This window comes from Musca autumnalis, unplaced genomic scaffold, assembly GCF_047663935.1.
Source record: "Musca autumnalis isolate F117 unplaced genomic scaffold, ASM4766393v1 scaffold_2, whole genome shotgun sequence".
NCBI classification, from domain to species: domain Eukaryota; kingdom Metazoa; phylum Arthropoda; class Insecta; order Diptera; family Muscidae; genus Musca; species Musca autumnalis.
In genome coordinates this window covers 149317098-149333936 of record NW_027411755.1, presented here as the reverse complement: position 1 = coordinate 149333936, position 16839 = coordinate 149317098, and the positions used below count along the sequence as shown (strand labels likewise).

General features: G+C 37.4%; 1 long non-coding RNA gene across 1 annotated transcript in view; it reads left to right on the top strand.

Annotated features, from left to right (window-relative positions):
• Positions 1–16839, top strand: part of LOC141394723 (uncharacterized) — a 509351-nt gene that overhangs the window by 295583 nt on the left and 196929 nt on the right. The window contains exon 7 of the long non-coding RNA XR_012410479.1: positions 6863–6878. This is a non-coding gene — a long non-coding RNA (uncharacterized lncRNA). The remainder of the gene's footprint in view (positions 1–6862; positions 6879–16839) is intronic.

Sequence of the window (16839 nt, the reverse complement as noted above, 5' to 3'; positions counted from 1 at the left end):
GTTCGACTCAAATTGTAGGGTAAACAGCTTTAGGGCCATACAGCAAATTTCTCATTTTATTTAATTTGCTAGATGGCTTTATTGACCTGTTTATCGATACAGAGTCGGCGAAAAAGGGAACTGATGAAGTTGTTTGGTGACAACTGACACTATAGTATTCCCTACCCTTCGCCCGCAACTAATCAATTTCATATCCACTTTAAAATATTTTGTTCTTATTCAAACAATTGAATTACACAAAGATGTAAAATTCTGCAGTCCAACAATAAAAAACGCCAACAACAATAATAGGCATCAGCACGGCCTTGTTGACCAATGCGTAATGCAAAAACAACTTTCTTGTTGTTTTTACCCCCGCTTATTAAAGCAACACTCCTATGTTCGTATTCTTTGCGAAGCAAACACGACATAAAAACAGTGGTGGATATGAAATTCTTTAGTTCGACTCAAATTGTAGGGTAAACAGCTTTAGGGCCATACAGCAAATTTCTCATTTTATTTAATTTGCTAGATGGCTTTATTCACCTGTTTATCGATACAGAGTCGGCGAAAAAGGGAACTGATGAAGTTGTTTGGTGACAACTGAAACTATAGTATTCCCTACCCTTCGCCCGCAACTAATCAATTTCATATCCACTTTAAAATATTTTGTTCTTATTCAAACAATTGAATTACAAAAAAATATGGACTAAAGCTGAAATAAACACAAAGATGTAAAATTCTGCAGTCCAACAATAAAAAACGCCAACAATCTTTTATATTTTTAACTTTCCGCGTAAAGGTTTCCTACCCATTGAGAGTTCAAAATATCAATTAAAATCCACTCCACAAGAACAATTTAGCAGAACGCTTATAAAAGAGCTCACATGGGACCAATGGAACCAATATTTACAATTTTCCGAAACTGTTGTATCCTCTGACAGCACGCAATTCCAAATTACAACAATCTCATTTCGAAAATTTGACAAGAAAACCCCTCGAAATACATAACAATTAGTACAACAAAATCCCAATTCCTTAATGGGGGGATGTTTTGTACACCCGGCGAAACTAAATGCCAAATTTCAGTCATTTTGGTTGAATAATATGACATAATAATAATTGTTCCAGAAACATCCCATAGGGGACAAGGAAGAATTCTCTCATATCAATGAGTGCACCTCGATTCATATTAGCTGAATGATATGGGACCTACAGTTAATTGCCGACTCCGAACGGCATGTCTTAAGACACCACTTCTAGAGAAGTTTTACATTGCTGAAATACTCAGGAAATGTCGGTAACATTTCTGAGGGGTATTTTCCCACTGTTGAAAAGTGTTTTCATGTTGCCTGGCCGGGGAACCGAACCCACTACCTTAAGCGTGCAAGGTGGGTGTACATACCATTGCACCACGGTGGCACCCAATAATATGGCATAAAGTTGCAAAATACCGAAAATATGGAGTACTGTTCTACAGGGGATGTATCAAACCGTGGACCTGTATCGAGAAATTTTTGGAGGAAACTTTTGTAACTTCGACGAAAACCTTATACTAAATTTCAGCCATTTCGGTAAGATAATGTGGCTTCTAAAACCTTCAAAATACCGAAAATTGGAAACCTGTTCTGTTGGGGCTATACAAAGACTAAATATCAAATTCCGTTCATTTCGGTTTAATAATTACGCTGAAACTTTCCAAATACCGAAAATCGGGAGGGACTGTATTAAGACATGGGGGCTATATGAAGACGTATACAGACAAATTTCCCTTGGAAAGCTTTATACCCCAGCGAAGGCTAAATATCAAATTTTAGCCATTTCGGTAGGATATTGAGGCCAATACCTTCAAACTACCGAAAATCGGGAAATGCAGTAATAGTGGCATATACGAAGACGTGAACCTATACCGACAAATTTTAAATGGAAAATTGTATTTGCCACATTTTAGCCATTTCGGAGAGAAACTGAGGCCACAACCTTCAAAATATCGAAAATCGGAAGGTGCCGCTCTAAGGGGCTATATAAACACGTGAATCTATACTGACAAATTTCAGGTGGAAATTTGTATACCGCCAACGAAGATTAAATACCAAATTTCGGTCATTTCGGCTAGAAGTTGAGGCCGCAAACTTCAAAATATACGGAAAATCGGGAAGTACCCTTCTATGGGGGCTATATCGACATGGATCTATACCGCTTAATTTCAGGTGGAAAATTGTATATCTCCAACAAGGACCAAATGCCAAAATTCAGCCATTTAGGTGGGACTTACTTACTACTTACTTACTTAGCTGGCCCATTACAGAACATTTGTTCTATAGGCCGACTAAGAAAAGATCTCCAATTCTCTATATTTGTTGCTTCGCTTTCTGGAATACCGCGCCTTTTCATCTCATCATCCACTTGTTTGCGCCATCTATTCCTTGGCCTGCCAATTCTGCGTGCACCGCCAAGCGGTCCGTGTTTATACACCTTTTTAGCGGGGTCATCATCGCTCATTCTTATGATATGGCTAGCCAACGCAATCGCTGCATTGCGATACGTTTAACAATATTGATGTCGTTGTACAGCAGATACAGCTCGTGGTTCATGCGACGTCGATATTCACCGTCAACGCAGATTGGTCCGTAGATCTTTCGAAGAATTTTTCGCTCAAACACACCAATCACTGCCATGTCTGCTTGCGCAAGTACCCAGGCTTCGGAGCCATACATCAGAATGGGTAGTATCAGTGTTTTGTAAAGCGATATTTTTGTTTAACGAGATGTTGCTTTGTTTTTAAACTGCTTACTTAAACCAAAGTAGCATCTGTTGGCCAATATAATTCTTCTTTTTATTTCACAACTGATGTTGTTTGTTGTGTTTATGGAGGTGCCGAGGTAGACGAAGTCTTTTACTACCTCAATATTATAGGAACCAACTTCCACAGTCGGTTCGAGCTCAATGGACGCATTGCGCGTCGACACCATCAACTTGGTATTCTCACCCTTTACCGCCAGACCGCCACTACCGCCACTTTAGCAGATTCTCCTTCGACCTTCATAAAGGTATCAGTTACTTATTTTACTGATCGGCCTATGATGTCTATATCATCAGCATAAGCAAGTAACATGTGACTATTGGTGTAGATTGTGCCACTTTTTTTGACGTTTGCCTCTCGTATAACCTTTTCTATCAAGATGTTAAAGAGATCACACGAAAGGCTGTCTCCTTGTCTAAAACCACTTTTGGTACCAAACTCTTCGGAGAGGTTCTTTCCTATTTTAACTGAGGACCTCGTGTCAGTTAAAGTCATTTTGCAAAGCCGGATGAGCTTTGCGGGGATACCAAATTCAGACATGGCTTGGAATACCTTTGAACGCAGCGGGCTGTCGAAGGCTGCTTTATAATCGACAAAAAGGTGGTAGGTGTCGATCTGCATCTCTTGGGTCTTCTCCAGGATTTTCCGCAGGGTAAATATCTGGTCAATGGTGGACTTGCCAGGTCTAAAGCCGCATTGGTATGGTCCAATTATCTCGTTGACCATAGGTTTTAGTCGTTCGCACAATATCCCTGACACGATCTTGTAGGCAATAGGGAGTAGACTTATGCCCCTATAGTTAGAGCATACAGTCTTATCTCCCTTCTTGTGGATGGGGCACAGGATACTCAGGTTCCAATCGTCCGGTACTCGTTCTTCCTGCCAAATGGTGCTAACTAGCTGATGAATACACCTTATCAGCGTGTCGCCTCCGGTTTTGAACAGCTCGGCTGGTAAGCCATTGGCCCCTGCTGCCTTATTATTCTTCTTCTTCGATTTATTGCTGTCTTTACCTCATCTTGGCTGGGCGGTATACATTCAATACCATCTTCTGGGATTGGGACAGTGGTATCTTCGTCGTCTTCGCTGCTATTGGATATCAACAGTTTTGAAAAATGTTCTTTCCATATCCTGAGTACACTATCTGTATCAGTTACCAAATTACCTTGCTGGTCTCTACAGGAGGATGTGCCTGTACCAAAGCCATCAGTTTGATGCTTGACTCTTTGGTAGAATTTTCGGACGTCATTCTGGCTCCTGTACATCTCGATTTTTTCACACTCCCGCTTTTCCATCTCTCTCTTTTTCCTGCGGAAAAGACGTTTCTCCTCTCTCCTTTTCTCCCTGTATCTCTCTCGTGCGCTACTCGTTGCTACGGATTGTAAAGTAGACCTATATGCCGCATTTTTCTCTTCGGTGGCAGCACGACACTCCTGATCATACCATGGATTCTTTGGTGGAGTCCTCTGGTATCCAAGTATGGATTTTGCTGCTGTTTGCATGGAGTGGGCAATGCTTTGCCATTGCGCTGATATGTTATCGGGATGAGGAGTGCTTTGACTGTGGCTATCTGTTGTGATTGCAGCTTACCGATGTCTAACTTTCGTGTTGTGTCTGTTCGTACTTTGTTTGCCACGTTTCGGTGGGACATTGAGGCTTAATCCCTCAAAATGCTGAAAAGGCTAAAATCTTCCAAATACCCAAAATCGGGAGTAGAGCTGGCCAATTTCGATAGCACAATCGATACTATCGATATTTTATTTTTTTGGGCTAATATCGATATTTATTTTTTCTATCGATATTATCGACAGAATGCCATCATCAGTAAAAGTAAATTAAGTAAAAGAACAACCCCAAAACCAACACAAATGAAAATTGATTGGATCAATTAGAGTTGGAAAGTCTTCAGTCATTTTTATTTTTATGTTTTTCATACCGTATAAGCCATATAATTCAATTAGTTGTTCATTTAATTTGTAAAATAATAGCCCGTTTATGCTCTCAAGGCACTTTTTACTTTAAATTTAAAAACGTTTACATGTTATTGTTTATGGGAACACACACTTTTAGTACGTTTACATATAACCGGATTTAATTCCATTGCATATATGTACATCAAATTAATCCTCATAAAGAAGGTTAAAAGTACGCTTACATTTATGAAATCGAGTGGATTTCAACTATAAATTCCATTGTTTAAAAGTCAAATGAGATCCAGTGGATTTCAGACTAGTTTTCATATGACGTAGGAATTGAAAGTTGAAATCCACTCGATTTCGTAAATGTAAACGTAGTATAACTGGACAAAAGCTATAATGTGTATGGCGTTTTAGATTTAGGAAATCCACTGGATTTTAATGTTCACTTCTATTGCGTATACTTCAAATGAGTCTTAGGCCATGTTTATATTATAGCCAGTGGGTTTGTTAAATCCGGTTATATATAAACGTACTATTAGCCAATAAATCCATTGGAAAACTGACGATAGTATCGATACTATCGATATTTTTATAGTGAAATATCGAAACTATCGAATGGTGCGACTATCGATAGTTTGCCAGCTCTTATCGGGAGATATATGAAGACGTGGACAAATTTCAGGTGGAAAGTTTAATACCCCCAACGAATAATATGTACCAAATTTCAGTCATTTCGATTGGATAATGAGGTTAAAACTTTCAAAATATAGAAAATCGGGAGGTACCGTTCAATGAGAGCTATATGAAGACATGGACCTATACCGACATATTTCAGGTGGAAAGTTTTATACCCCCAACAAGTTCCAAATACCAAATTTCAGCCATTTCTGTAGGATATAGAGGCTAAAATCTTCAAAATACCGAAAATCGGGAGGTATCGTTCAATGGGGGCTATATGAAGACGTGAACATATACCGACACATTTCAGGTCGGAAGTTTTATACCCCCAACGAAGTATAAACCTTCAAAATATCGAAAATCGGGAGGTACCGTTCTATGCGGGCTATATCAATACCCAACATCCCAGAAATAGAAACTCCTGCACCAAATTACAAAGCTCTATCTTAAAATTTGCGAGCTGTATCTTGATTTTAACAGACGGTCGGACATGGCTATTTCGACTTAGAATTTTATGCTGATAACAATTATATATATATGGGGATGAGGTTTTTGATTTCCTTTATTTTTTGCTGTGGTGATGCTGCTCATTAGCAAAACATTTTAGTATATTTTCAGATTTTTTGACTAACTGTTTCGGAGATATCGCGCCTTGACAAAGTCAAATTCTGTAAAAACTACATGCAAAGAAATTCTTTAATATTGGTCCAAAAAATCTTTTTTGTATGTTTTGTTGTTTTATCAGCTATTTAATAAAAATAGAAAATAATATTGCACAGTGGGGTTGGATGCAATTTTCGCGACTTAATATTTAAAATCAATTTTGAACAATGATTTTCTTGAAATTTTTTTTATTAAACTACGATCAATTACAAAAATTTTAAGCCCTATTTGGTAGTGGGATTTGAATGATTACTATTTTTCTTTAATTTCTTAAAATCTGTCAATACAAAATTAAATTTCGTTAACATTTGTTTAGTTATTTTATTTACGAATTTATCTTAAAAACCGAGTAATTTCTAATTTTGACGATAATCATACTTAATTTATTGTCTTTATTACATTGCTACACGCTGTAATGTGATTAACTACATACGAAAAGCTAACATCCCATCTTGATCTTATCATCATCCACAACATTTGTTGACAGTTCTATTAAAGAAACACTTTACAGGTGTAATATTTTATTTTCTCCATTATTCCTTAAGGGTATTATTCTGTCATCTAACGATGTTAATACCAATTCGTGCTGCAGTGAATTACTTCCTTTGGGAATTGTAGGATACATAAATATTAAATATTGAAGGATACATAAATATTATTCATGCTAAGTTATTCCATTCATTTTGCCTGTGCAAATATTGTCACCGACTTTAAAGGTTTCTTTTGTAGATAAAAGCAAGAATCTTATTAATAATTGTAATATATTGCATATTAAAAATACATAAATTTCTATAATCTATTTATTTTTATTATTTTTCAGTTTTCCTGTGGCCTTGGTAAGTTCAGTTCTACTATACAATTCAATATTATATTTAACAAATTAAAAATAATCAGTCGGATTTGTCGAAAGCTATGTTTCCTTAACATGTAAATGTACAAAAAACACCAAAAAACAAGTAAGAAAGGCGGGCCGAACTTTATATAACATTTATATAACATCGACCAGCCCAATCAAAATATACATTGGTATAAGGGGAAATAGCAAAAATTCCTGCAAAGCTGAATTTTGGTGGAGAGTTAGGGTTTACCATTAGAAGCAACGTCCTAGAAGTCCCCATCGAACCCATGTGTGCAAAAAATTATTCGGGGTCAAAGGTAATTTTTTAGAGGCACTATTCAGTTTTTTTTCTCAAAAATGGTCTTTACGATTTTCAAAAAAGACTTACCATTTTCGAGACATCGCGATCTAAATGTCAAATTAAAAGTTAGCCGCGTAAGTACATTATGAGGCGAACCGGCTAAAATAACCACACTATGTTTTAGGTATTTCTATAACAGTGTTCACCAGCAACAAAAAATGCAACCACTTCGTTTGTGTTGGGCACACGCACGAGATTATCTCTCCCTCTCTAGATAAACATCGTGTGCGTTAATTCATTGCAAAAACAAACGAGATGATCGGTGGTGAGAGTAACGTTCAAAGTCACCACAATTGAGATTGTATGTGTTCACACAGACACGGCTCGCGAGCCCAGTGGTGATTAACACTGTTCTATAAGCTTTCAAACGATATCCACATTGCAGTAATCAGTTCAGTAGATCCGGGTCTAAATCTGAGCTTTCTGGTCGAATAACCATACGCCGCCATGAAAATTTTATTTTTCCGAAATCAGCGCAACAAACCATACCTTCGGACAAAAATTAAAAACAATCGGAGAGTTTTCGTTGGAGTCGTTTCCGTTGGGCTTTCGATTACACATGTGGGGTAAATGGGCTATTTTTGGATAAAATGACTTTAACATGGAATAACTCTACTAAACACGCTCCGATTTTGTTGAATTCTTTTTAAAGGAAACATATATTTGGTTGGGGGCGGGGAGGTGTGTTCTTTAGAACAGATATATCTCAAGAATGGTCCCTTCTAGGAAAAAAATTATAAAAACCAAGCTTGTAGATAATTTATCTGTCTACAATATTCGCGCTAGTCACTTCTTGATTAGACCAACTGTTTTCACAAAATAAATCCGAAAACCTAAAAAACCCCTTAAAATTTAACGATTGACCTCAAATAACTTTTGTTTTGCATATATAGATCGATGGGGTCTTTTAGGACGTTGCTTCGAATGGCAAACCATAGGTCTCACCAAAATTCTGCTTTGTGGGAATTTTTATATGGAATGTTTTATATCCCCAACGGACACTAAATACCAAATTTCAACCATTCTGGTGGATATTTGAGCCACAACCCTGAAAATCCCGAAAATCGGGAGTGACCGTTCTATGGAAACTATATATAAACGTGGGGAAAGTTTTGTACCCACAATAAAGATTAAATAACAAATTTCTTAAAAACTGCGAAATGTATCTTGCTTTCAACAGACGGACATGGCTATATCGGCATTAAGAAAAAATAGTAATCATTCGAATACCACTACCAAATAGGACCTAAAATTTTTGTAATTGATCGTAGTTTAATACATAAAATTTAAAGAAAATTGAAGGGGTCAATCATTGTTAAAAATTGATTTTAAATATTAAATCTCGAAATTCTTTCTATTTTTTATTAAACAGCTGATAAAACAACAAAACATACAAGAACAGATTTTTTTTCAAATTGGGCCAATATTAAAAAAGTTATGAGTATTTCTTTGCATATAGTTTTTACAGAATTCGACTTTTTCAAGACGCGATATCTCAGGAGCCGTTAGTACAAAAAATCTGAAAATATACTGAAATGTTTCGCTGATGAGCAACATAACCACAGCAATAAATTAAGGAAATCAAAAAACTTATTTTGAAAAAGTGTCCGATTTCACTCAGAAATCGCCATATACTTAATAAGGTCTCCGACGAATATTTCAACGTGTTACAAACGAAAGGAAAAACTTAATTATGGTGGGGGGTATAAAAGAGAGTTTCAATTTACACAAGGTGAGCGTATATCTCTGTCGGCAAAGCCGAATGATATTTTTTATACCCTCAGCATTTATGCTAACGACGGTAATAGTACGTTTATATATAACCGGATTTATCGAACCGACTGGGTTTCAAATGTCAATTCCATTGCTTATATATCAAATTAATCCTCATAAAGAAGGTTAAGTCTGCAAAAGGCTATAATATAAACATGGCCTAATACACTTTCATACAGGCAAACTATGTCTCATCGAAATAATGGTTTTAGAACCCAAGTATGTTTGGACGAAATCCGTTTCAGACAATTTGGAGTCGATTTAGCCATATCCGTCCATCTTTCTGTCTGGGTGGCTGGTGCGCACGATAACTCTCGAACGGATTAAACGATTTGGTTCAAAATTTGGCTTTCGTAATCTTTTGTCCAAACTTAATTTAAGTTCGAAGATGGGTCATATCGGCCCACTTGCTCGGGTACCTCCCCAACAAAAGTTAAATTTTTTCGCAAAAATTTTGCGCACACTCTTGAGTACCTCACCAACAAAAGTTCAAATTTTTTCGCAAAAATTATGCGCACGAAAGGCCTGACCGATTTGGTCCTTATTTTTAACATAAAAATATGTTTACCATACATAGATGAAGTTCGAATATGGACTATGTCGGTCCACTCCTTCGGGTACATCCCACACAACATTTTCGCAAAAGTGCACTTTAAGACCTCCTTTCGAATCCTTTTTTTGTTGTAACAACTTGTATTTGCTGCCCCTCCCCCCTTCGACGGTGCAAGTTTTTTCAGGTGCAAGTCCATACTTCCTGAGAAAATTGCCTAAAGGCTGTAAAACCCCGCTATGGCACCATGTGTTGTGGATGGAGAGCGCGGTAACTCTCCTACGGATAAATCGATTCGATCCAAAATTTGGCAATCGTAATTTTTCACCCAAAGTTAAATCATGTTTTAAAGTGGGCCATATCTAAACTGATGCGCACGATAACTCTCGAAGGCAGTAACCGATTTGGTTCATACTTTGCGCATCGTAATATTTCTTCGAAACATATATCAGGTTAGAATATGGACTATATATGTCAACACCAAATTTCTCCTATATTTTTTTGATTTGTCTTGCAACAGATTGCCCTCAAGGCCCCTATTACTATGGTACAAGTTTTTTCAGTGGCAAGTCCATACTTCTTGAGAAAATGGCCCGAAAACTGTAAAAACACCTACGGTCAGCAGTGTAGTGGCCACACTTTTCATATCGTAATATTTCTTCGAATATTATATGAAATTCGAAGGTGGTGCTTATACGTCCACTCCTTCCGGTACCTCCCTCACAAAAGTTCGAAAATATCCGCTAAAATGGTAAGCGCAATATCTTATAAACGGAGCAACTAATTTGTTCCAAACTTTGGATCTCGAAATATTTTGTCCAAAATTCGATTATGTTAAAATGTGGGCCCTATCGGCCCATTCCTTGGGGTACCACCCACATAAATGAGCAAAATTTTTTTTATTTTTGAAATTTAGCCTGTCAGGGCGAACATCAATTTAATATTTATTCATTTTCTCGTTTAGAGTTAAGGTTAATGACCGATGATTTTTGCAAGTGAAAAAGGAAAGCCGACGATTCGAACCCACACAAACACCAATTTGTGTGACTAGTTTCGCCGTTTGTTTTTCAGCTCATCAGACATATCGGCTGTGGGAGTGGCTTCTCTGTCATTGGACTTTCTTCTTTCAAATGCAACGTGTTCTTTACAGTGACGAATATTTTTTCGTTCAACCTGTATGGTTGAAATTATGAAAATTATGTCTTTGGCTCTGAACATTTTTGTTTAAGTGCAGCTAAGGGTCTGTGCGATAATCCTTTGGAATTTTTACCGAAGTTACTTTTAGTAGCCCCGTTCACACACATATGACGATTTCGTGGGCAAGTCCTTGTTTTCTGACATAATTGTCCTATCGAGAAGAATGACTCCCAAAATAAGACATAATTCCAAAATGGACTATATCGGTCCATTCCCTTAGGCACTTCTCCCGCAAAATTTTTGAGATTTTAACCTAATCCATATCTTTGTCGGCAAGTTCATACGCCAAAATTCTGAAGACCCCCTAAATACATACGTTTTTTTTTTTTGGGAAATTGGTGTTTCAATTTACGAAGACTGAGGGTATAAGTCTGTCAACAAATCCGACTGATACTTTTTTACTTGTTTGTTGTTTTTTATAATACTTTATTGGAATTTATATCTGATTTGATATCGTACCCCTTACTAAGTCCCAATTTACATTGGGCGAGTTTACTTGCGGCAATTGTCATTTTGTAGGAGAGAGAGGTGAGGCATATGGTAACCCTTTGCCCCTCAGCACCCTCTCTCACCTACAAACTGACAATTGCCGCAGGTAAACTCGCCTAATGTAAATTGGGACTAATGTTATTAAATTTAAAGAGTGAAGTTTTTAGCTTTACAATGTTACCAATCTGTTTTACTTCCAACGTTCTATTGCCTGTCTTCCACAAAATTCGAGCAACAACAAGTATATTCAATAAAATGTTATTGAAAACATTTTTACAATACGTCAGTCAGGTAATTTTATGGGAAGTCCGTTTTATTTTTCCTCTGATAAGAAGATTTCATAGTAAAAATTGACGCTTAGCATTTTATGTAAAAAAAAGCAATTGCATGCTTCATTGACTTATGTATTGTTCATATAGTGTCTATACACGGGCACAACGCACACACATACACAGAGGCATGAATAAAAGTAAATACCTATATAAACGTATACATATGCTGTAAAAATAGGTATGTTGATCAGGGTATGTATGTTTTTCCATACATTTTACCTCTGGTGTTTTTGACATGAAAAATTCAATAGAATTGCATCAACATCCCAGCTGATGCTAAAGCAATGAAAGGCTCCACAATATACATATGTATGTATGTACATATGTATTTTGTGCAATATACAGGTATGTTGGTAATTTTGTAACATAGGTAACTGGATCACAGTGGGCTGGAAATTGTCAAATATGTCATTTGTGCTTAGTAAACATCGCTTTACAAATAGTTGCCAATCGGAAACCTCATTCAATTTCAATTTTACATGGGGAGGATTTTACATTTTACACGATGTCACTACTATAAACTATGTTTTGAACCTTTTCGTAATTTTTCTAGGATTTCGCAAACATTTTTCAAAGACTTGTTGATTGCAGTCACTAGTTAAAAACAGTCTTCTTTGCGGGAAAATTTACATAAAATGTAAATAAATATTTTTTTCGTACATAAAGTTCCACAGTCTTCCACAGTGAAATATAATCGCATTGCCATGAAAACACAAAACAAAATACACACCACTTATAGCGAAGGCTTACAATGTTATGTGCGCATTTCACGTTTATATCAATACAACGTTTTACTCGGTACAACAACATGCGCTGGTATATTTACGTGCATTCAGGTTTAAAAGATATGGTAGCATCGATGTTTGTATAATTTGTTGTATATTCAGGACGCGTATTATTGGCAAGAAACATCTGTGTATTGACAAGTGCGCTTCGCTTGCATTTGTATTGAACTTACCACAATATTTATTTATTCGGTATTTTTTTACGAAGGCACCTTTGGTATACATATATTAAAGTAAATGGAGCAGATGAAGCAGTTTGTTGTTATAACGTTAGTCGACTATTAAGGAAATTCACAATTGAACCAAAGTGGATAATATAAATATCTAGTGTGGCCCTAAATACTATTTTCAGCCAGTTCGGTATGATAATGAGCCTAAAACCCTTAAAATATCTAACATCTAGAGGTACCGTCCTATGAGGGATATATCAAAACGTGAAAATGTGCTGACAAATTTCTGGGGAAAAGTTTTGTAGCCCCAAAGAAGACTAAATACCAATCTTCAGTCATTTCCGTATGATAATGAAGTCAGAATCTTTAAAATATCGAAAATCGGAGACTATATCAAAATGTGGACCTGTACTGGCAAATATCTGGGAAAGACTTTTGAGGCCCCAGCGAAGATTAAACACGGAATTTCACCCATTTCGGTGTGATAGTGAGGCTAAAACCCGAACAATACCGAAAATCGGGAGGCACCTTTCTTTGGGGATATATGTAAACGTGGACCTGTACCGTTAAATTTTTGGCGGAAGGTTTTGTACCCCACCGAAATTTAAGACATTTCCGTGTGATAATTAGGCTAAAAAATTAATAATATGGACAAGTAAGAACGGCGTTAGTTCGGCCAGGCCGAACTTGTTATACACTCCACGACGAGTTGTATTGAAGTAAAATGGAATACCAAATTTTATCCAGTTCGGCAAAACAATGTGGCTAATCTTCAAAATACCGAAGTTCGGGAGGTACCGTTCCTTGGGGCTATATCAAAACCTCGATCTATACCTAACAATTTCTGACGGAAAATTTGTATAATAAAAGAAGACTAAATACCAAATTTCCGATATTTCGGTAAAACCACCGAAAATCAAGAGGCACGCTTCTATGGGGGATATAGGAACCCGCTGATGTTGACTGATAATTCTCTTCTGGAATATTTGATAACCCCATAAAAGACTAAATAATAAATTACAGTGTTTCGGTGGAATATTGACGTCACAACCTTTAGAATTACGAAAATCGGGAAGTATCGTTCTATGGGGGCTTTATCGAAATGTATGTCAGTCAGAAAGTCTTTTACCTCCAACAAAGACTAAATACCAAATTTCAGCCATTTCGTTGGGTTGCCGGCGCCACGACCTTCAAAATACCGAAAATCGGGAGGAACCATTCTTTGGGGGGATATATGAAGGCGTGAACCGTTATGGACAAATTTCTGAGAGAAAGTTTTATATCCCTAATGAAGACTTAATACCAAATTTCAGTCATTTGTGAGGAATATTGAGGCCACAACCTTCAAAACACCGAAAATCAGGTGGTACGTTCTATGGGGGCTATACGAAGGCGTGGACCTATACCGACAAGTATCATACCACACGCTTAATACCCTAAATGAAGACCAAATGCCAAATTTTAGCCGTTTCGGAGGATTATTGTGGCCACAACCTTCAAAATACCGAAAATCGGGAGGTACCATTCTAGGGGGGCTATATGAAGGCGTGGATCTATACCGACAAACCTCTTGGGGGACAGTTATATACCCTGCACGAAGACTTATTACCAAATTTTAGCCATTTCGGCTAATAAGGCTAAAACCTTCAAAATACCGGAAATCGGGTGGAAGTGGACCGATATAGCCCATTTGCCATGCCAAACATTCTAGGAGTAATAGAAACTACTACACCAAATTACAAAGCTCTATCTTAAAAATTGCGAGCTGGACGGACATAAAGCATGGAGTGGGCAAAATTTTACCACTGAGCGGATTTTTTTCTAGGTGAGGGTTACTAACCCAAAGCCCAAACACAAGTCATTAACGTTCTTATGGGTGCACGCGCGGCACATGTTAGCTCACTACTTTAACAGGGTTTAACCGGTGTTAAAGGCAGTTCCCCAGGTGACACCACGGGAGGTCAGTGTCACTTGAAATGAGAGAGGGACCAAGATAAGTCCTTGGCTTTGCCTTGTTAAAGCCGGTCAGGGCCGTTGCTTGGTATCTTTCATCCGCTACGGCGATGTGGTAATGAGGCTAAAACCTTAAAATATCGAAAATTGGGGGTACCGTTCTATAGGGGCTATATAAAAACGTAGACCGATATAACCCATTTTCAATACCAAACATCCTAGAATTAATAGAAACTTATGTTTCAAATATTGCGAACAGTACAGTGATTTGAATATTTAGACATACGGACAGAGTCTAACATCAGCAGGGATTCCCCAAAATTCACTTCACCATAACAGCATTACACGCCCTATCCATACATTTAACTTAAGGAATTCACCAGTAAAGGCCGTGGACCGAACATTTATTGTGGTTCTTGACCCATCGAAGGCCTTCGATATGGTCAAGCTGTTGGAGGACATAAAGAAGATTTCCTACCAGCTGTGTTTGAAACCTTTGATAATCAACTAAGTGTGTGGACGCCAATCAGTCGTTTGTGGAATTGCGAAATAAGAAAATAGGGGGTACACCACCCTGGCGGTTGAAATGGGACTTCCCCTGATTATATTGATCGATGATGTCCTGATTCCGACCACTATCTGCCCCAACTACTCCAGTGTTAGACAGAATGTTTAAGTCGTTCGCGCAAGCCACGACTATTTGCGACATCATCAGTAACTGATCAGTAAGGAACAAGGCTCTCAAGTCTCTGACCTGCAGCTCTTGTGGTGCTGACAAAGAAACCTTGTTGGCCTCTTTTAAAGCAATTGCACGCAAATATGAGGCACGCAAATGTTGGCGCTACGCAGTGGTAGACCCTTTAAACCTGCCAGATTGTTGACATGTACTGCGATTTTCTAAAGCATTTTTTGCCTACCCACAAAAATTGGTGAAACTAAAACTCAAAATTATGAATTAAAAGTTTGAATAAAAGTTGGCAACACTGTTGCGGTTGGTAGGACTTATCGACAACTTTATTGTGCTTGCTAATTTACCGACAGATTTCGTTAATAACCGAAAGCATTTTAATTTTACTAATTTTTGTCGGTAACCAAAAATGCGTCAGGGAATCCCATTACTGAGGACTGCAACAGGACGCCTTCTCATGGCACCAGTGCACCATATTCATGAGAAGGCAAAGGTTTTAGCACTACGTCAACACAACAAGATATTGTCGATGCATTTGGTATTTGGGTGTTGCCGTCATGAGCATTCTTGGCATGATCTAGTGGACAGGCTTCCCCCATCCAGGCACGGCAGAAGAAATCTTCATGATCTGTCAAGCGAGATCCAAAATTAATATACCCTTCATATTATGGCACAAACAATTCCTAACTTCAAATTATTTAAAATCAGGCGGTATCCTTAATTTTAGTGAATAAACTAGTCGGCCACTTGAATCCCAAATGATGATTTCTATGCCTTAAAAACTGTATCTTCCGAATTTCGGGACTTTGAGGATTTTAACTACAATTTTGAATCGAACTAGGCGTTATATGACATTTGAGGTTCTCAGTGGTCACGAAACTTCTTCACTGAAAATCTTCAACATAGGTCCATGTTTTGGTATAGCCCCATATAACAGTAACTGGTATAACGGTATTTTTATGGGTTTAGCCGCAATTTTTAACCAAAGTATCTGTAATTTGACAGTTCCTATGAAAATTCCATTGGGATTATATTTCCAAAAAAATTACGTTGCAACAAAGTTGTTTGTTTTTTCACTGATGATTATGTCTCAGATTACATTTTTTCAAACCTAAATTGAGAACAATTAAATATTTTAAAATATTTGTTTATTCTAGTGGTTGCGCACTGTTTTTATTTCCACCCACCTGGAGCTTAGACGTATTTTGAGCCATGCAGCGTTCTTTTGTTTGTGTAAAAATTAAAATTGCATGTTTTTAATTGTAGTTCACACACAGGCTATTGCCCGGCGTATACGTTTTACACATTGAGCTGAATTAATATCAATCATACACAACAGTGTACTATAAAAGAGACCAGAAATCACTCCAACAAACGTGATTGGCAAAAACAATGTCTCACTTTCATACAATACCATGCATATGAATGTGTGTATTGCTTCGAACATAACTATACAAGCGGATGTACACCATATGTAGCATATGTGTGGCTTTACCATTTCATGTGTGGCACTTAAATTATTTGCGGTCTTTTGGTAAATTCGTCGGTCCACAGCAGTTTCCACGTGGTGGTCAACTGATGAATTATTAAACAATTTGTTTGGAGATTTTGTTAAACAAAAAGTAAACAATGAATTAAATCCCTCTCTTTCTCTTACCTGA